General features: G+C 45.7%; 1 pseudogene; it reads right to left on the bottom strand.

Annotated features, from left to right (window-relative positions):
- Nucleotides 1-13,282: 13,282 nt before the first annotated feature.
- On the bottom strand, nucleotides 13,283-17,441 carry LOC133890342 (SEC14 cytosolic factor-like; annotated as a pseudogene).
- Between the last annotated feature and the right edge of the window lie 4,824 nt (nucleotides 17,442-22,265).

Genomic DNA, 22,265 nt, shown 5'->3' with positions numbered 1-22,265 from the left:
GGAGCCCGGGATCAGGCGATCCCGACCACTCATGCCCGAGCGGTAGGACCACCCGAGGACCCTTAGGGCCGAGCAGTGACCTGGGCACCGAGGCCCTCGCGGTCGAGCTACTTTCTCTTTTAATCGTCGATCTGTGACTTGAGAAAAATAGAAAAATTCTTTGCTTGGTGCGCTCTGTTAGTGCGGTACTCATTATTGACTGCTCTCATTTTCAACCCGAGACCTCTCGAATACCCGGACCGGCGGACAAAATAGGCAGAGGCATAACCCAGAGGTCCTATGGTTCGGTGGCGCCCGGGTATGACAGACCAGACCGAGCACCGACAGCCCGCCCCTGGGGCCTAGGCTCCGGACTACTCGAGCATCTCGAGCGATAGGATTACCCGAGAACCCCAGGGACTCGGTGATGCCCAAGAGACTGCCACGACACCGAACACCACAGCCTACCACGACAGACGTAAGTCAGCGGCAACTGCCCGCGTGCATACATATCGGGATTCTTTTATCAATGGAAAAAATGAGAGAGCGAACTTTTTTCGTACAATCGAGCATCTCACCAGACATATTAAACATATGGAAACCAGAAAAAATAAAATTTGACATAAGAACTGCACATTGATATATGTATTGTATTGACAATTTTACAAGGTTGGGTGACTTACCCAGTTAGTGGTAGTCCCCAGTCAACTTGGGCAGGGGGGAAGCCCCTGGCCTGGTTGACCTGAGCCTGCATACATGGCCATCTACGGGAAGAACTTGCGCAGGTGCTCGATGTTCCACGCGTTGGGGAGCGGCTGCCCATCCTCTGTAGCCAACCGGAAGGAGCCTTCTCGCAGGACACCGATCACGGTAAAGGGGCCTTCCCACATAGGGGACAGTTTATTCCTTCCTTCGCGCGATTGGGCGCGTCGGAGAACTAGATCCCCCACCTCGAGAGACCGGACCCGGATGTAACGCTGATGGTAGCGCCGTAGGCTTTGCTGGTAGCGGGCTGCTCGGACGGCGACACGCCGCTGGTGTTCTTCCAAATAGTCAACGTCGTCGCGCCTTTGCTGTTCCTGTTCGCCTTCAGAGTAAGCATGCACCCGAGGGGAGCCTAGAGTGAGCTCGGAGGGGAGGACCGCCTCAGCGCCGTACACAAGGAACAAAGGAGTCTCCCCGGTAGTGCGACTCGGTGTGGTCCGATTGGCCCATAGCACAGCAGGCAGCTCGTCGATCCACCCTTTCCTATGCTTTGCGAGCACGTTGTAGGTCCGGGTTTTGAGCCCCTTCAGTATCTCTGCGTTGGCGCGCTCGACCTTCCCATTGCTCCGAGGGTGAGCGACGGAGGCGAAGCAGAGCTTGATGCCGAGGTCCTTGCAGTAGTCCCGAACAGGGCACTTGTGAACTGAGTGCCATTGTCGGTGATGATTCGGTTCGGGACACTAAAGTGACTGGTGATACCGCGGATAAACTGGAGCGTCGTGTTCTTGGTCACCTTGACGACTGGAACCGCCTCCGGCCACTTGGTGAACTTGTTGATGGCGACGTAGAGGTACTCATAGCCCCCGATTGCTCGGGGGAATGGACCCGCAATGTCCAGCCCCCAGACCGTGAAAGGTCATGATAGGGGGATGGTTTGAAGAGCCTAAGCTGGCTGGTGAATCTGCTTTGCGTGAAACTGGCACGCCCTGCAGCGCCGAACCAGCTCGGAAGCATCCTGGAGGGCAGTAGGCCAGTAGAAACCTTGCCGGAAGGCCTTCCCAACCAACGTGCGGAACGATGCATGGCCACCGCACTCGCCCTCGTGGACCTCAGCGAGAAGCTCACCACCTTCTGCCCGGGTGAAGCATTTCAGGAGGACGCCGCCTGCGGTATGCCGGTAGAGATCCCCATCTATTATGGCATAGCGTTTGGACTGCCGAGCAACTCTTTCAGCAGAGGCATCATCCCCGGGGAGGAACTTTTCCTTCAAGTACCCTCGGATCTTGTCAATCCACAAGGCATCTTGAGAACTGTCAGCAAGCGCAGTGCACTCGCCGGACGGCGGTACCCTGTCGGGGCTTCCCACTGAGGGCACTGCCGGGGTCCCCTGAATTGAGCTCGAGATTTCCCCTTCGTCCTGTTCGGCAGGCAGGATGGAAGGCCGTGTGAGTCTTTCTTGAAAGACTCCGGCAGGGACGCGCGCACGGGAGGAGGCCAGGCGAGAAAGGTCATCGGCCAGAGCATTGTCGCGGTGAGAGATATACCGCAGCTCCAGGCCGTCGAAGCACTTATCTAGCTTCCTGACTGCCGCCACGTACGCCGCCATTTGAGGATTCGTGCACTGGTATTCTTTCGATACCTGGTTGACCACCAGCTGGGAGTCTCCCTTGACCAGGAGGCGATGAATTCCGAGGCCCACCACGGCTCGGAGGCCGGCGATGAGGCCCTCATATTCCGCCATGTTGTTGGATGCGCAGAACTGCAGCTGCACGACGTACCGGAGTTCTTCACCCGTTGGGGAGGTGAGAACCACTCTGGCCCCCGCGCCTTTCAGCGTGAGAGAACCGTCGAAATGCATAATCCAGTACCCGGGCGCATCGTGCCCGGGATATGTGGAGATTTCTTCTTACCTTAGGGACGGGTGTCCATTCTGCCACGAAGTCAGAGAGCGCCTGGCTTTTGATCACCTGGCGGCTGACAAAGTGCAGGTCGAACTCCGCCAGCTCCACCGCCCACTTGACGACGCGCCCGGTGCCTTCTCGGTTTCGAAGGATGGGCCCCAGTGGGTACGTGGTAACCACTGAGACCTTGTGCGCCTGGAAGTAGTGGCGCAGCTTTCGGGAAGCAATGAGCACGGCGTAGAGCAGCTTCTGGGCTTGGGGGTATCTTGTCTTGGCCTCCCAGAGGACTTCGCTGACGAAGTACACCGGTTGCTGTATCCGGCGAGCCCGGACTACGGCTTCGCCCGAGGGCCTGCTACAGCCCCCGAGCTCGGCGATGTGGTCGGGGCTGGCCGGGTGCTCGGGCTCAACCCCCTGGTCGGTGGGAGCCAAGTGCTCGGGCTCGACCCCCTGCTCGGGGGGAGCCGCGAGGACAGGGGAGTGCTTGGGGGCGGCCGGGAGCTGGGACCCAGCACCTAACCCCGTGCACTCATCGCACTCCATCACCAGTACCATGCTCACGACCTGAGGAGTGGCCGAGACGTAGAGCAGTAGTGCCTCGCCCTCAGAGGGGGCCACCAGCACGGGTGGTGAGATGAGGTACTTCTTCAGATCGCGGAATGCCTGCTCGGCCTTCGGCGTCCAGTCGAAACGACCGGTCTTCTTTAGAAGCTTGAAAAGGGGGAGTCCTCGCTCCCCAAGTTTGGAGATGAAGCGCCCGAGGGCCGCCATGCAGCCGGCGAGACGCTGAACCTCCTTGAGTCGAGCCGGGGGTCGCATCTACTCGATGGCCCGGATCTTCTCTGGATTGGCCTCGATCCCTCGGCTGGAGACCAAGAAACCCAGGAGCTTGCCCGCAGGCACCCCGAAGACGCACTTCTTGGGGTTGAGCTTCAAGCGGGTAGTGCGGAGACTGTTGAAAGTCTCGGCAAGATCTTCGAGCAGGGTGGCGCGGTCTCGGGATTTGACCACGAGATCGTCGATGTAGGCCTCGACGTTGTGGCCAACCTGCGAATCAAGGGTGATACGGATAGCGCGCTGGAAAGAAGACCCAGCGTTGCGCAAACCAAAAGGCATCGATACATAGCAATAAGTCCATACCAGGGTGGTAAAAGCAGTTTTTTCTTCATCCTCTATGGCCATGCGAATCTGGTGATAACCGGAGTTTGCATCTAAAAAACACAAAAGATCACATCCCTCGGTTGCATCTACAATCTGATCTATGCGGGGCAAAGGAAAAGAATCTTTGGGGCAAGCCTTGCTTAGATCGGTGTAGTCCACGCACATGCGGAGCTTGCCGTTAGCCTTCGGAACGATAACTGGGTTCGCCAGCCACTCGGGGTGGAGGACTTCTCGGATGAATCCGGTGTCAAGGAGCTTGCTGACTTGCTCCCGGATGAACTCCTGGCACTCGGGTGCCTGCCGCCAGACCTTCTGCTTCACCGGGCGTGCGTCCGGGCGCACAGCCAGGTGGTGCTTGATTACCTCCCTAGGGATCCCGGGCATATCAGACGGCTGCCATGCAAACACATCGACGTTAGTCCGGAGGAAGGCGACGAGTGCGCTTTCCTATTTGCCGCCCAGGTCACCGCCGATTCGGATGACCTGGGAGGCGTCTTCGCCCACCATGACCTCCTTCGTAGGAACGGAGGCGTCGGCAGCGAGTCGGAGTTTGGATGAAGAGGGTCCCAGGATTCCTGGACGACCTTCGACCTCGGCTCGAGCTGAGACCAAGGCCGAGTATAACTGTTCGGCGCAGGAGATGGCGCTGCTGGTCTCGGCGGACACGGAGATGGGGCCCACTGGGCCTGGCATCTTAACCGTGAGGTACACATAGTGCATGACCACCATGAACCGAGCGAGCGTCGGGCACCCGAGGATGGCGTTGTAGGGGAGGGGGAGCTCCACGACGTCGAAGATGACGTTCTCCGTCCGGAAGTTGTCCCGGCTCCTGAATGTCACGGGCAACTCGACCTGCCCGAGGGGCAGGGAGTGCCCAGGTGTCACCCGGTAAAACGGGAGCGACGACTTTAGGTGCCTAGAGGGCACCTGCAGCTTCTCTAAAGCCTCCTTGGAGAGGAGGTTAAGGCCTGCGCCCCCATCGATCAGCACTCTGCTAACCTTCACATTGCAAATGGTGGGGAACACTACCAGGGGTAGTCGCCCCATACCTGCAGTACTGGCGGGGTGGTCGGCCAAGCTGAATGTGATCGGGGCGTCCGACCACTTCAGGGGCCTTACGGCCTCTTCGCTCGGGGTCGCCGAGCACACCTCGCGCCGCATGGTCTTGACACTGCGGCTGGAGGAGAGCGTGTACGCGCCTCCGTCGATGAAGGCGACGGTGTGCTCAGGCTCCTGGAAGCTAAGCTCTGGGTTGTTGGGGGCGGCTTCATCGTCGCCACCCTAGTGGGGCTCCTCATGGTCCCTTTGGTGCTGCTCAATGAGGCCCTTGACCGTGCGGCACTCCGTGAGGTCATGCCACCTGGTCTGGTGAATCGGGCACCACTTCCCCGGCTCGGGCCCCGCAGGAGCGGGGGCCCGTGCCAAAGCGGGAGCCCTTGCGGGAGCCGGAGCCCTTGCGGAAGCTGGAGCCCTCGCGGGCGCGGGCCGTCTGTCGGTGGCCGCCTGGCGTGCTTGCCGGCGGTCGGGCTCCTAGGCTGGCCCACGGGCGGGGCCCTGGGCTGGCTCGACGGGGACAGCCTCGTGCCTCCTTCTCTTTTTCTTTTCCCACCTATCGGAGCAGGAAGGACCTGGTTGATCGGCGGCGGGGTGCTCAGGGCGCGGAACATGCCACGCCCGAGCTTCCACCGCCTTGGCGCACTTATCGGCCAGTGCGAAAAGTTCCACGGTGGTTTCGACCTCGTGCGTGCCTAGTTTCTCGAGCATCCGCTCCGTCACGGACGCCCTGCCAGAATGCGACAATGACAACGTGGGGGGTTATCCGCGGGATGGTATTACGGACCTGGCTGAAGCACTGAATAAAGCGCCGCAACGTCTCCCCCTCCTGCTGCTTGACGGTGTGGTGGGCGCACTCCAGGCCGGGGTGCGTGAATGTGCCCTAAAAATTAGCCACGAACTGGTGGCAAAGATCATCCCAGGAGCTGATAGACCCTGTGGATAAGTTCATAAGCCAAGAGCGGACAGAGCCCCTCAAGGCAACATGAAAGTAGTTAGCCATCACCTTTTCGCTGCCACCAGCCACCTGGACAGCGGTGGTGTATATTTGGAGGAACTCGACGGGGTCGATGGACCCGTTGTACTTCTCTGGCAGCTCGGGGCGGAACTTGGTGGGCCATTTGACCCGGCGGAGCTCACTGGTGAAGGCACGGCAACCGGTGCCGTACCCAGCAGTGCGGGCAGCGCCCTTGGGTGATGAACGCCGGCGAGCCGGGGAGCCCCGGCGATCATGGGCCGGCAAAGAGGAGGCTTGGTCCTCGGCTTCAGCCTCCTGCCGGGTCTCCCGCTGGCGCTCGAGAGTGACACGCGCGTCTTCGATGCCCCTTCGCTCGTTGAGGTGTAAGCGGAGGTCCTGGGCTCCGGTAGTGACCAGGGGGGCAGCGCTCCGCCTAGAGGCCCCCCGGCCAGCGCGACCGCCACTTGATGATGGGCCGGTCCTAGCGGCGCCGCGCTGGGAGGTGGCACGGGAACTTTCGGCCAGCACCTGGCAGTGGGCCGTGCCGACTAGGGCGGCTACTTCCTGGAGCCAGCGGCCCCCCAGGGTTTCTCCCGCCGCCTGGACTGGCGGGTGCCTGAGGAGAGCGTGCGCCGCAAGCAGCGCGCTCCCGGAACTGGCCTCGCCGAAGGCGAGCCTACGCCGGAGCGGCGCCCGGCGCTGTCCAGACGCAGACCTGGCGGCATGAGTTTCGGCCACCTGCTGGGGGTTGGATGGTGCACCGGCGACGGCGGCGGCGGCCCTGCTAGGCCCAGCGCCATTGTCCCCTTGAGAGAGGAATACCGTGCGTGCAGATCATGGCTGCTGCTGGGACGCAGCAGCGACTGGGGCCTCCTGAGCGAGGGGCTCCATTTCCTCACTGGAGCTGGAGCCGGAGTGCTGGAGACGATGACCACCGGCTATTTTTTCTGCAGAAGAAAACAATTAAATTCAGGGATGCTTCCCCCTACCTGGCGCGCCAGCTGTCGGAGGGTTAACTCCTGTCGCAGGGATCCTGAGGGACCCCTTTTTAGAGATTTGGCCGGGGGGATGATCCTGAATATGTTCGCCGGAGAAATAAATGGGTATAAATACGATGGCCGGCGGGGTGGAATGATCTAGTGCGGAACGGAGTAAATGCAATGGTGTTTAGACAGGTTCGGGCCGCACGAAAGCGTAACACCCTACTCCTGTATGGATACTATAAATGCCCTGAGAATGTCCCTCAAGGATGTTGCTGGTTACAAGAATGTTTGTCTATCCTAGAGCCTGAGGCTCCTTGTTCTTCGATCTGCATGTATCTGTTGGCTTTGGGTGCTCTCGATCTTCTCTTCGCTACTTACTTCCTCTGGGATTTTCCAACCTCTGAGAGATTGTCTAACTTGTCGAGCTTGCTCAGAGATTGTGCCGAGAGTCAGCCTATTCTGGTATTCTTCGCCTGTCTTTGTCTGCTGCTGCCGGCTGCTTTAAATACCCGCCGGCAGTAGCGTGCCCCGAACGGGAGGGCACGAGTTCCAAGGCACCATAAATGGAAATGGCGTCATCATAGTCTCTGTGCGAAGTGACCGAGGATGGAAAATGCGCCCCACGCACGGTCATCCGTCACCATAAATGCACTGGCAACGGGCGCCGTGGAGAGGGCCCGCCGGGCAGCCACAGAGCGGCCCGGCGTGCCCACCCTATCTTGTTCTCCTGCCACAGCAGTGCGGCAGACGGAACGCCTCGGCCCTTACGACGTTATCCCGAGACGGGTCGGATGGCACGGGATGAGACCCGTGCATTTAATGACCCCACGCCCTTCTGCCAGAATGTGGCAGGAATTGACACCGAGCGTGGCGGGAGCAGTTGGAGGTGATAGGCCACGTGCGCTCTTTAAATACGGATTCGGGCCTTTGACTGGCTGACACCTCATCAGTGGGCCCCTGCGGGGGCCACTGTCAGGGGGTTTTCTGAGTCGTCGGAGAACCGAGTGCTCGGGGGTCAATGTTCACCTCCCCGAGCACTCTCTCCCGAGAATGCCCTTTCTTGATCCTCGGAAAACCGAGTGCTCGGGGGTACTGTTCACCTCCCCGAGCACTCTCTCCCGGGCACACTTGGACGAACCTTCGGGGGACCGAGTGCTCAGGGGTCGCTGCACGCAACCCCGAGCACTCTCTCTCAGAACTTTCTTTCAGTGGGTCCTCGGGGTACTTGGGTGCCCAGGGGGCCACCGCTCACGGCCCCGGGCACACTTCTCCCGGTACTTAGCTTTCTTGGTCGTCGGGGGACTCGGGTGCTCGGGGATCACTGTATACCTCCCCGAGCACTTTCTTCCCGGCACTTAGATTTCGCAGATCATCGGGGAACTTGGGTACTCGGGGACCACTGACTGTGGCCCCAAGCGCCCTCTCCCGGGACTTAATCTTTTTTACCTCGCGGAGGAGAGTCCGCGGGATGGAGCCACGTGGCGGATTGCTGGCCTGGCCTCGGAGTTTGGGGTCCCCTGATTCCTGATTCACCGACAAATTCCAACTATCCATGGTAGGCATGGACGTTGCAGTGGGTGCAATGGTTCTTTTGTGATGACAGTGACCCACAAGTTTTAGGGTTACTTTTGCGCGTGCGTGGCCCTGTCGTTTGTTTTGGTTGGTGACGACTGCTAGCTAGGGTTTAGTTATTAGTGTGATGAAGAACAATGGTATAGTTTTAGTAATATAAATCTTAATTAATTATGGCATGTCGGATTAAATTTCAATTTATTTATTTATTTGTCAGGATTATGTGTCACTATTGGTTCATAGCTGGAAATAGCAGTTATAAGGGATAAGGATAGTAATCGGCAAATTGGAGCCAAGCGTATCACTACCAGTTAGAGCCACGAGCCGGTAGTGATAGTGAGTATCAGTGCCAGTTCCCGAGCCAGCAGTGATAATCTCTTAATCATTTGTAATTCAAAAATCAGTAGTAATATAGCTTTTGAACCGGTAGTGATGAGAGTTTCTGTAGTAGTGAGTGCTATTTCAAAAATCAAAAAATATTGGTACCAAACAAAAATTATTCAGATTAGTGCTATGATAGAAATTTGGCCTATAAACAAGTACAAGAGAGTCAAAGTATTGAGCTCACTCAAAAGGCTAAGTTGACGAGGGAAAGATAAGCAAACAATTCACTTCACTTCACCACTCTCCCTCACATGAAGGCTCTCATAGACCTTAGACATAAAATAAGAGTGAGTGACAAAATTTCATTGAAACTACACCAGCTAGGACTTCAACTCGAGACCTCTGGCTTTGATACCATTTTAACCTGCATGAATTGACTAGTTGCACCTAATAGCCTAAGTGGATATATAAAGTTGGGCAACTCATTTATAGTTTAACACTCCCCTTCATGTGGAGGCTTCTCAGGCCTCATACATGGAATAAGAGTGGGCAACAATTTTTTAAACTATGCCGACCAGGACTCTAACTCAAGGCCACATCTTACTCTGATACAATATTGAGCCATATGCACTGACTAACCCACCCAAAAGCCTAAGCTGATAGAGAGATATAGGTAATTCACTTATACGTCAACACATAGGTATCGAGAGAGGGAGGAAAGAGCAAGGAATAGCAACCATTTCTCATTGCTCGTGTACAACAATGAATTACAACCAAAGTTATCCTCATTGGTCATAGCCTGAGAGCATCTACAACTGACTCTCTAAATCTCACTCCCTATATATTCATATAAAGAGCCTCTCTAAAAGATTCTTTCTCTATTTTTCTATATGCTCCAACCGACTCTTTAAATCTCACTCCCTAAATTCCATTCACATATATATATATATATATATATATATATATATTATTATTATTAGTATCCTATAAATAATAAATTATTTGCAACAGCTATATTTCCAACGGCTAAATTTTATTTTTGTTTGAATTAAAATAAGAATATCACATTAAATGATAAAAATGCATATAAATAAAGAATTACAAAGGAACTCACTTTTTCACCATATAACCTAGGACTAGAAATAATTTAGAAATTAGATTATCACATAAGAATGATATTAGTGATTTTTTTTCATTCTTTTGGGAACTTATTTGAGGCCCTAACAATTGTCAAAAATTATAAAGTAGTCTTTTTAGAGAATTTTAGTATAAATTCTACATAGACTTTTGGGTGAATCCAATTAAAATAGGTTGCACATGGATTATGAAATATGTAAAAAAAAATTAGGATTTTTGGAGTAACAGAAGAGCACTACACTATGTAAGAAACTATCGAAGGAGACAAGTCATTAGTGACGGCTGCTCAGTACGTGTTACTAATGCACTATTGGTGACGGGTTAATGACGACCCGTCACTAATGTGTGATCCGGGTTGGGACTTGGTCAAGACCCGTCACTAATGAGGGGTCATTAGTGACGACGAGGGAATAACCCGTCACTAAATATAGTAGTGACGGGTCAGCTCAAAACCTATCACTAATGATGGAGTCATTAGAGACGGGTAGAGAGAGCACAGATAGTAGTGACGGTGACCTCAAAACTCATTACTAGTCATTAGTGATGGATAGAGAGAGCACACTCATTAGTGACGGGTAACCTCAAAGCTCATCACTAATGATGGATTTATTAGTGATGGATAGAGAAAGCACACTCATTAGTGACAGGTGACTTCAAAGCTCGTCACTAATGATGGAGTCATTAGTAACAGGTAGAGAGATTACACTCATTAATGACGGTTGATGTTGTCATTAGTGACGGGTAGAGAGGACACTCTCATTAGTGATGGGTAGAGAGAGCACGCTCATTAGTGACGGGTGACCTTAAAGCTCGTCACTAATGATAGAGTCATTAGTGACGGGTAGAGAGGTTACGCTCATTAGTGACGGGTGATAAATATACCCGTCACTAATAGCTGAGTCATTAGTGATGGGCATTTAAGTGACCCATCACTAATGACCGGTCGGATCCGGAGTCATTGCTGGTAGGATAAAAAATTCATAACTTTTTTATACTAACTTAGATGGGGAAAAACTTTATATGAAAATTATAGTTCTCGACGAGGTCAACAACTTTGTACTTGATCACTTTTTTATTTGAAGCCATATAGATGTACAAATAAATATATAAAGACTATCGAAGAAACCACATACAGGGCCACAAACTAAAGTGTCGGATCTAGTGTAAAAGTAGTAGGAATAATTGAAAAAGACATATATATATAGGGTCATAAAGTTAAAAATTACAAATTCAAATATTTTTATCATGAGTTTGGTAACTCGGATTGATGAAATATCTGTGCAGCACTAACTTTCAGATGTAGCACTAGGTCTCCAAAAATTTTCAAGCAAATCGGAGAAAGTCAATTTTCGATGAAAAACTTCAGAGGTCCTGTCAAGTGTCTTTCAAGTCTTTTGGGGGGGGGGGGGTCAAGAAAGGTACAGATCTAAATACTTGTATTTTTTTCGGATGCGCCTCCTCGTTAGCTTTGAAAGTAGAGGTTAAACGTCAAAATCAGACTCTGTATGCAAAAGTTATGGCTGTTTTACTGAACATGGCACGGATTAGACACAAACTTTTTCATACGGAGTCAGATGAAGACAAACTTTATATGAATATTGTAGAACTCAGTGAGATCTACAACTTTGTAGTTGACAAAATTTTCATTTAAGATCATTTAAAAAAATTATAACCCTCAACAAAATTTAGCAAAATTAGTCATTAGTGACTTATCATGGTTATGACGTGTTACTAATGACTTTTGGCAAAGAAGGTTAAAAGAATAAAATATTCGGTTTTTATCACAACTACGTGATAGTAGAGATGGTAAGGTGGCTACACGCGTGAGGAGAAGGCCGCAGGTTTGATTCCCATAGAACATAAACTTGAAAACAATATGAAAAAAGCGTAGCTTGTGAGGCATATGGGATGGGCCTGTGTTGGGATGGCTCGGATGAAAAAAATATTTTTTTTAACTTTTTGTGTCCAAAAAATATGAAAAATGTTCATCTGTCATTAGTGACGGGTCAAAATTACAACACGTCATTAATATTCAGTCAATAGTGACGAGTCACTGTTACAACCCGTCACTAATAACTGAACATTAGTGACGGATCACGGTTATGACCCGTCACTAATGATCTTATTAGTGACAAGTCATTACCCGTTATTAATGTTCTATCATTAGTGATCCGATAAGAGTAACGGGTATATGATCCGTCATTAATGTCGTTATCATCTATCACTAATGATTTTTTTCACGTAGTGCTATTTCGAAAAGAGAAGATCGGGAGGGAAATTGAACTGTCGAGTATTGTTCACACATCGGTCTATAGGTCATAGTCTCGTAGGTAACAAAGAGGTGAGCCTCTCCCACTCGCTTGACGTGGCGAGCGACACAGAGCAGATAAATATAGCGAGGTAGTTGGAGAATTTGTCGGAGCTGTTTTTTTCGTCCCGCTCAGCAAATTTGCCGATATCAAGCGGGGTAGCGAGTCCTTAGGCCATCTCCAACGGAGACGGCATTTTTGCCTTTTCGAGTGCTACAGTAGAATAGAGTTCGATCTCAGCCAACAAATCATCTCCAACAGAGACTGCAAACCGTATTTTCCTTTGCTACAGTAAAGCGGGATGGATGAGAGACACGGCAAATTTGCAGCCAGAAAACGGCTCCCGCAATACTGTTCATAGTGTATGCGTGTGAGTCCGGGGGAGAATGAGAGTAATGGAAGGTAGGAAATATAGTGTCTATTGGAGATAGAAAAAATAAGGGATACTGTAATAGTGATAAGATATGCTGTAATAGTATTATAAAGAATATATTTTTAAAGTTTCTGTTGGAGATGATTTTAGAGATACTCTGTATAGTAGAACAAGGAAAGACAGTGAAAGATGCAACAATTTTGTGCTACAATAAATGTGTTTTGACTGATAGGCATGGTCACCCGAAGAGGTCATTTATGGGAGAACTATATATGGCATATGCTCTTGACGGAGACTTGTGCTGATAACTAAATATATGACAGTGATAGTACGGAGGATTATGGGCGACGCCGTCTTAGGGAAAATAGCACTCATCATATTCAAAATCACTACTAAAAATAACTATAATAAATAATAATTTATTGTAGCTATAATAAACAGTAAACATACGGGTTTTGCCCCTGCTGAGGACATCTATGTAGTAATGACTCGAATCCAAATTAAATAAAAAAAGTCTAAATAACCCCTAACTTTGTGGTCGTTTTATTTTAATCCATGGATTTCAGGGAGATAACTGGATTAACATTTGTTTTGCGAAGCTCTACATAACAAATCATGAGCATCAGCAGGGAGATATTTAAAGGTTAACCCCATTAACATTTATAATTATTGAGCTTATTTTATTTTATTTTTACAATATCATTGAGCTTGCATGACCCGGCCCCCAGCATGTAAGGTAACATTAAGGTTTTAGTCTTCTTCGTCGTGCTTAATTGTTGGCATCGAAGTTCATGAGCTCTTCATATGGAACTCAAATTTATTCATGCTCAGGAAGAGGTGTTTCCATTGCCATGCATCCAAGCTTCCCTTATCTGATCTCGTCCTTTCATTCTCTCAGCATACTTGCCGATGTCAACGCCAGCTGTGTGTTTCTTCCTCCAAATACAGACTCCAGCTTGTCCAGGTCAAACATGTCAGCCATTTTGTTGCTGTACACAAATTTTACTTTCTCATTCATCTTTGGCTCCAGGAAGTGCTTCATTATCTGAAAAAAAGGCAAAATCGTAGATAGTACTAAAATATCCACACAAAAACATCAATATCAACACAGAAAAAGGGCACTTTAATTTGTTGATTAAGTCATTGATAGGTGCAAGGAACGAACTAGAATGCAAGACTTCAACGGTACAAGCATAAATCCCTATTCATGACCAGTAACATACTCAAACCCAAGCAACAATTAATAGAGAACTGACCGACATTCAATTTGGTCTGTGTAAGTAGTTGTCAGCGGGCTCAATAACAGATCTAGGCAGATATCAGGCAGATACTTACAGCATTTATTCGGATAAAAAATACAGTCAAAGAAAAAAGGATTTTGCAAGTAAAGTTCTATGCAATATGATAGCAGAATATATATTAAAATCATATTCAAAAAGTGCTTTTTTAGACGGAAACAAGAGGGGACGAGGCCCCTACTAATGATTTTATAAATAAAAATATAAAATATATACAGGTGGTAAAGTTACAAAGATCACAGATCCCAATAAAAAAAAGGCAAAAAGTACTTACAATAACTCAATTTCAAAAGTACTTATTATAAATCTATTGGTGTTATTCCAACAGGACCAACCTTAAATAGTTTTTCCTACAAATTAGCAGTCCAAGTTGAGGATGTTCCACTACACGTACTTAAAACGCATTATCTTATAACTAGTTATCATAGGTGATTGTTAAACTCTATTATAGATGGGTTTAATTTTTATTTATGTAAAAATATCTGTGATATCAAACTTGTCATAGACGAGTAACACTCTGTCGGTAACATAACTACATACATATAATTTTTGTTAATATTCGTCTGTCTTCCGACACATCACAAATAGTTTTTCTAAATATCTGTCTGTGTTATAATTTTCAAAATAGTATTTTGGATATAGAAAAAATAAAAAAGTCACACGATCCATGATATGTCATCACACAAGTCTATGATCTTTTGCACAAAATATGCACGGGTGTGGTTTGTAGGCATAGAACATGCAACCTCCAGGCTTACACATAGAATCCTTACCATCTCACATATACATCGTTACTGATAGCAATAGGATATTTTATCCTTTTGATCATTGTTATCCAAAACTTTAGACAATTATTTAGGCATCTAATAAAAAGTTATAAACTGTAATATTGTAGATCTTATCGATAGCTATAATTTTCATATAAAATTTTCTTCATTTGACACAATTTGGAAATTCATAAAATATTTATCCTACAGTCACAAATGGTTTTTATTAATATCCGTCTGTGTCTTATGACACATCACAGATGATTTTTCTTAATCACATCACATACGGATTTTCTTAATATCCGTTTGTTTCTTATGACACATCACATATGATTTTTATTAATATCCGTTTGTATCTTATGACATATCACAGACGATTTTTGTTATTGTTCGTATGTGTCTTATGACATATCATATATAATTTTTATTAATATCTGTATGTGTCTTATGACATATTACATATGATTTTTCTTAATGTTCATATGTGTTTTATGATATATCACATATGATTTTTCTTAATGTATGTCTACATCTTATCACAGATGGTTTCTATCGAAGACTGTTAATGACTTCTAGCAGACTGAGATAGCCGGTCATGTTACAGACACATTTATTTTAGTAATCTTCATTAGCTATATTTAATGTTAACGAATACCTTCCAAAAGGATTTAAAAATCCTTTGTGGGTTGGTTAGAATAGCGAATGCTATCAACCCTGGATAATATTTTTGAATTATATGTAACGATTCTGGGGTCAACGAGAATGGCGTACTTGATATTGCCCAACCTCGGAAGTCAGATATCCAAACAACATTCTCTTCTAGTGCTTCTTCTCAGTACAGGGCCAGATTTTCCAGGTTATACGCAAGATATCTTATGTGCTCCTTCTCTGAAGTTTTACAAACTGTCACACAAGTGAAGATTTGTAAAATATTATGCTAAAAAAGAATTAATTGAAGAACGAGAATTACCCTCGAGATTACAGAATTAGAACTAGAGTTGTAGAGTAAACCAGACAGTGACATGCAAGGTTATAGACATTCTTTGTAGCTCAAATTAAACCTCCATTTCCTTGACCCGCTTCATAACAACAGAATATTTTAAAGAAACAACAAATATTCTGAAGTTGGTTTGGACATTGATATGATCTACAAAATGAAATTCTTACAACCAATTTTTATTCTAACATATTGGGAAGCAAACTAATCTTAAAACTATAACAGTACTACTTGTACAGATTTGACTCAAATGACTACTATTCTAGGTAATGTTTTTGACTCCAGCATGCATCCATGGCATTGTTTTTGGAGTGAGTATAAAGGACTAAGCGGTAAATTATATAGTATCTAGTTCTAAAAAATAACCAGTAAAAATTATGTTAGGTATGGTACCATGTTGGCCCCAGTTTATTAACTTCGGCCATATGAGCCAACCCTAAAGACAAGGTAATAATACTAATATTGTGATAGAGATATTTTTGTTATACTCTACAGGGACCGAATGGCATAAGGCGGAGGACTGAGAATGCAAGTGATGATCCCAAATAAAGGGAACATGTGAAGAGAGGAACATCAAATGGCGGAAGCGATAGCGAAGCCTAGAAGTGAATCCTAGATGCAAGACGAAGGCCGAAGCTCGGGCGAGCAGCGAAGACTGAAGCTCAGAGGACGAAGGGGTACAGCGTAAAGACGTTCGGCAAGAGAATGAAAGTTGACCCTCAGTGGAGCCTACGGGTTAACCACAGTCTGACGGGAAGACGACCAGACAGAATTATCCCTGAAGGGAGACACGACGCGGGTCTCTTGGGATATATGCCAGGCTAGTTAGCTTAGAGCTTTATAAATGTACATTGACTATAATGCTTAAGAATATTTCAGGATTATTCTTAGGGTTAAGTGGAATATTCTTATGGATAAAAGATATAAATGTAATAATGATTAGAATAGTTAAAGTATGGCTATAAATATCATCACCTAACTAATGTAATGATAAAGAACAATTATTACGCTCACTAGTACTAGTTCATTGTTCACTGTGTTAGAATCAAAATCTCAATAAATTATATATTGACTTAGAGTTTTACATAAAATTTATGGATACTTAAGAATTTGCATGTTGTTATTTTAATAGCTAGCAAAATAAGTATATATCATCATTCCCAGATTATTTTGAACAATTAGATTAAAAACCGAGACATGCTGGGGCATATCGACTAAAATTGACCTTTATTGTCGGTAGTGTTATGAAAACAGTTATTCCGTTCCTGTCCAGGTAGTCGGGTATATATACGCTCTCTTAGCTTCGTTCTCACTATGAGCAATGTCTTCCTAACAGTGATTCCAAAGCAGAAGCACCAATCAAAGTATAACACAAGGTGTAAACAAGATGACCCAGTACATCTTTGCAATAACAAAAGATGAGTCTGAGTCATGCACCCAACGAACTGAACGAAGTTTCTCTGGCTCGTACTGACGCCTCCACTTGGCAGCTTGTTTCAGAGTCTGGCTGCTTGTACCGCGCTCCGGTTTCTTGCGCGGAGGAACAGGCGGATGGTGTCGTCCGACAGGAAGGTCGGCATCTCCGCCGGGAGAGCGCCAGGAGCTCCCGGACCTCATTTATCTGCACGTTCAGGTGAAATAACTGAAAAAAAACGAAAAATGGTATAAATACGGGACCTAGACTGGTACCGAAAACCAGACAATGATATAATTTTCCCCTCATTTTGCAACATATGTTGTACTTTCATCTGGGGACAGTGTACAACTTTAACCACAGGTATATAGTATGTTTTACAGAATGATGGTTGTACAGTTACTAAACGGCATATAAATATTACTTTCGCCTTACCTTTCCCTGCTGTTCTTCTGAAGACGCTAATTTCTGCTGCGTTTGTTCAGTCCTCCTCTTAAGCAGCTAGCTCATTGCATTTGCATCCGAGTTAGTTATGAGTCTGGGGTTTCTTGCTAGCTGCAAACATCAACTTAAAAAACATGTGCTAACTTAATAATTTGCTCCTGTTAATAGAGTTTGTTAATTAGTATCAGGTCACTCTAAGGCTCCAGTGTGGCTTACTCCCTCCGATTATAAATATAGGTCGTTTTAAATTTTTGCATAAGGATTAAGAAAGTAGATCAAATGACTTTGTTGCCCTTCATTTATTCTGCATTGAAAAAGATAACGTATTCATTTGTATTCATTTGTGAGAGTGGTAACATTTATTAAATAAGGGCAAGACGGGAATAAAAGAGAAAAAAGTGTATAGAAATTTGAGAATGACTTATATTTAGAAAATAGTTGAGGAGGCTAAAACGACCTATATTTATAATCAGAGGAAGTATTTCTTAAGCATTATGTGGTAAAAAAATTAAAGAATAAAGAAAGGGAGCTAGTGTCTTCCACCAGATGTAAGCTAGGCATAAAATCCAACACAAAAATAAACTAAGAAATACATTAGGTGGTCAATGTCATAATTTTTGTATTCTATGAAACAAAACAATATATATGAACTAATAGAAATATCGAGGTGTCACATTTTTTTAGAATTGGAAGAAACTTTGCATTAGAAAGAATTTGTACGCTAGTGTCGATATAAGGTGGGATGATATATATGTTGCTATCAGACATTTGAATTGGGTGGGGCCTTATCTCCGTGTCTAGCACAGAGATGAGGATAACAAAGCTTTATTTAGATGAGTTATGGTTTTAGAGTCTGTCTGATTGATGAAGTGGGTGTGATTATTGAATTTTAGTTATTATTTTTTATAATAAATTTTTAACTTCTCAGTATAACAAACAGTAGAAAAATTACTGTAAATCTGCTTCTAATTCATTTCAACCACGTTCGTATTCTCAACCACATTAAAGCAACTCCAGCATATTAGCCAAATTTAACTGGTCATATCTTCATTTGACTATCCACTCTAAAAGATTCTCCCTCCGTATTTCTACACACTCCAGCAAACTAGCCAAATCCTACTCCCCATATCTCATATACTATATCTTATTTACAACTATTGGAACATATCTCATACACTCCAGCGAACGGGCCTCTAACTGAGTTGGTTAGGTGGCTCTAGTAGCACTCCTCAGGTCCTGGGTTCGACTCCCCGTGGAAGCGAATTTCAGGCTGGGGTTAAAAAAAAATCCCCTCGTCTGTCCCACGCCAAAGCACAGGTCTAAGGCCCGGCCCAGGTCGTGGTCGTTTCTCACATGGGCTACGGTGCTGCTGTGTAAGGGTGGGGCAGGGGTTCGGGGGTTTTCTCGACCTGCGTGAGAAGGTCTTCTTCTTTGCGTACAAAGCCCGAGGGCTGTCTTACCCCCCGCAGGTCGAGTTTTTTTTTCTTTTTATTTACAACTATTGTTTCTTACAACGGTTTTATTCCAACAACTATTTTATAAAAAATAGAATATTACAAAGGAACTCAATTTTGGTACTGTTTACATAAAATGATAAAAATGTGTGTAAATAAAGCATTATAAAGGAACTCACTTTTCATCATATAACCTAGGGTTGTAAATAATTTTAAAAATTAGTCCATCGTATAAGAAGAATATTAGTGAGTTTTTTTTCAGATTTTTAGAAATTTATTTGAGACTCTAAAAATTCAAATAATTTGCAAAAATGGTTAAATTTGGAGAATTTTCATTTGATATCCGTATTCGATTTTGAGTTAAATCTAGTTAAAATGGGTTCTCTGTTATTTATTGTAGGATCACAAAAATCAATGTGATTTTAGAACCTTTAGAAATTCACTTTTTGAATTTATAAAAGATGTGAGAATGAATGGATTTTTAAAACATTTGGCAACTTGCTGCCTCCTCTCCTCCATCGAGTGCACAGGAGCTAGCCAGGGATAGGGACGGACTTCAGGTCACTATGATAGCATTTATTTGACGTGTCTGTCAGAGCCGAGTATTACCGGACGATCGGCAAAAATAGCGATGGCGAGTGGGATGAAGTCTCTGCTGGAGTTACTCTTAGTCATCAAATGTTAAGAAAAAATCAGAGCCTTAAATAGCTTCTACCTTTTCCTCGTAAAAAAGACCAGCAAAAGGGCTAAGTATGGGCAGTTAGTAGTAGTTGTGTGCTGGGCTGATGGCCATAAATGCGACGCGAGTGCGTTCAACCTGGACGTATGTTCCAACTTCCAATGGCGCTGTTGACGACCCACGTTGACGTCCTCTCCTGCAAGCGACTCTCAGCATGGCGTGGATGTGTTAGTGCAGTTCGCTGGTGAGCGTTTAATACGGGAGGGATCAAGAGAGGGAAGGGGACTCAGGGACTCGTGCTTGTACAGGGGGTTATTATTTGCCGAAGAATGGGGCTCGTGCTTGTACATGGTTTTTTCTTTTGAGATGATGAGTACGACAAAGTTGGTGATAAGGGCATCAACAGAGCTACTGCAATCCAAATTAAATGTATATGGTGACTAGACTGTTCCGGTGTGCAGATACTAACTAGTTTTACGAGTCTACGGTGGCCAAGTGGACCTCACGAATTGGTCTCGCACGAGAGTTTTTTATTTTTATATTTTTTATCTAATATTTAAATAAATAGATTTTTATTGTAAGATTTATATAAATAGACGTTTGCCGTCTTTAAAAAGACTATAACATTTTCAGAGAGCGATAAAGATGTCACGATAGCAGCACCACCTCTTACTATCCTCTCAAAGGGCGGGTAGGCCCTCCACGCTCGCGGCCGTGCCGCTCCTTACCGCTCTCTGAGAGGACGATTAGCCCCTTACTGACCTCTCAAGGGGGCGGTTAGCCTCCGACCCCTATCCCCCTCTAACAGTATAAAGAGGCTGAAAATCAGTCAAAATAGTCATTTAAATCTATAAAAAAAAGAGAGGGGAGGAGAGGAGAGGAGAGGAGAGGGAGGCAGTGCGGCAAAGCTCTACTGTTTTTGATATGCGGATTTTAGATTTTGGTTTCCGGTAATTTTTTTAGACTTATATTTTTATTAGTAATTATAGTACCACTAAATCTATGGTTTAACGATGTAACAGTAGTTATATTATATGAGACCTAGGGTTTAGAAAGGTAGGATATGCTGTCTTTTGTATTATATTGTAAAGATCAATTTTGATATGGTAGGATAGCCATCAGATATATAGTAGTATTTAGAGTATGGTAGTTTCGATTTTTTAGATTTTAAAGAATAATGATGTAAGTAATAATTATAGCTAATTAGAAACTTTATTAAATAGACGGATGGTTAATTAGTTTAAATTGGTTAGTTTGCTTAGGAGCAATATTAAATAAACGTATTATTAAGTGATCATCGGTGTCAATAATTTTGTTAGAGTTTTGATAATTAGAAGTATAGTTTTCCAGTATTAACATTGGATATATATTCTGATGTTTTCACGGATGTTCAATAAATTATATTTTTAGATATATTATGGTGAAAGTCAAATTAGTTATGGTCCTAGAGGTGTAGATCTCTCTAGATTTTAGCATGTTGTCAAGAGACTTAGTAGAGCCAATGAGAGGATCATAGTGGGTGTGTGCAAGTGACTGATGCGTCATTTTTAACTGGATCCACAGTAACATGAGCTTAAGCTGATAGTTGTGCTAAACCATGCTACTTAGGGGTACTTTGGGGAGCTCGATCCGATTAATACGATATCTACTTGGAGGCAGTACGTAGATATATCATGTGAACGTGGTCTTTCTCTTGTGTTACTAGTTGAGACGTACCAGAAGGATCCAATATTGATAAACTTTGCGAAAGCGGTAGCAGGAATAAGTCAGGCAGTGGTGGATGAAGCAGACCCGACAACTATGGGGGACGAGTAAGATGTTGGGGATGTGCGTGAGATGCAACCGAGGGGTGTAGCCGATGAGGGGAGCACATCCCTAGCATAATTGAAGAGATGGAGATGGAAGATCAAGAGCTGGAGGAGGCCATTACCAATGAGGATTCATCCGACGAGGATGGAAATGCTCATGTTCCTGCAGAGTGGAGGAATCAGGAATTTTCAAAACTAGTGGTCAGTGAGGCTCATCGGACACCGTAGGAATATCATAAGAACGAGGTGTCCCAGGGTGCTATGTACCTTAGTAAGGACGATGTTATTGATGCAGTGAAATTTTGGTCGTTGTCTCTTCGGAGGCAGTTCAAGGTTGTGAAGTCGAGCAAAAGAGAGTACGATGTCAAGTATTTGGTGCCTGATTGTCCGTGGTGGGTGCACGCATTTAGTGGAAAGTGGGTTGACTACTGGGAGTGCTTAATAGTTAGGGAGCATAATTGTCACATTGAGGAAATAGAGTTCTCTCACGAGAACCTATTGCCAATGTTATGTATAGAGAGATTATGGATAGCCTAAAGTATGAGCCATGATCAATAATCCGTGCTATTGAGGAAATATTCCAATACACAATAAACTATGCCAAGACATAGAGGGCAAAATAAAAGGCTATTGAGATGAGGTTTAGGACATACGAAGATTCATATAACAACCTACCACATCAACTAGCCATAATATATGCGAGAAACCCTGGAAGTTACTATGGATTAATGTGAAGTATAGCGGGAAGTGAGTATTGTAGCGTGCTTTCTTTGCATTTGCTGCAACCATAAAGGCATTTAGGCACTGTCGACCCATCATTTGCTTGGACGGGACGTTCCTCACTGGGAAATATAAAGGACAGATATTGTCTGCAATTAGGGTAGACGGGAACAACCAAGTTCTGCCACTAGGGTTTGCCTTCGTGGAGAGTGAGAATAGGGAGAGCTAG

The sequence above is a fragment of the Phragmites australis genome, chromosome 14 (assembly GCF_958298935.1).
Source record: "Phragmites australis chromosome 14, lpPhrAust1.1, whole genome shotgun sequence".
NCBI classification, from domain to species: domain Eukaryota; kingdom Viridiplantae; phylum Streptophyta; class Magnoliopsida; order Poales; family Poaceae; genus Phragmites; species Phragmites australis.
This window is presented reverse-complemented; position numbering and strand designations above follow the sequence as displayed.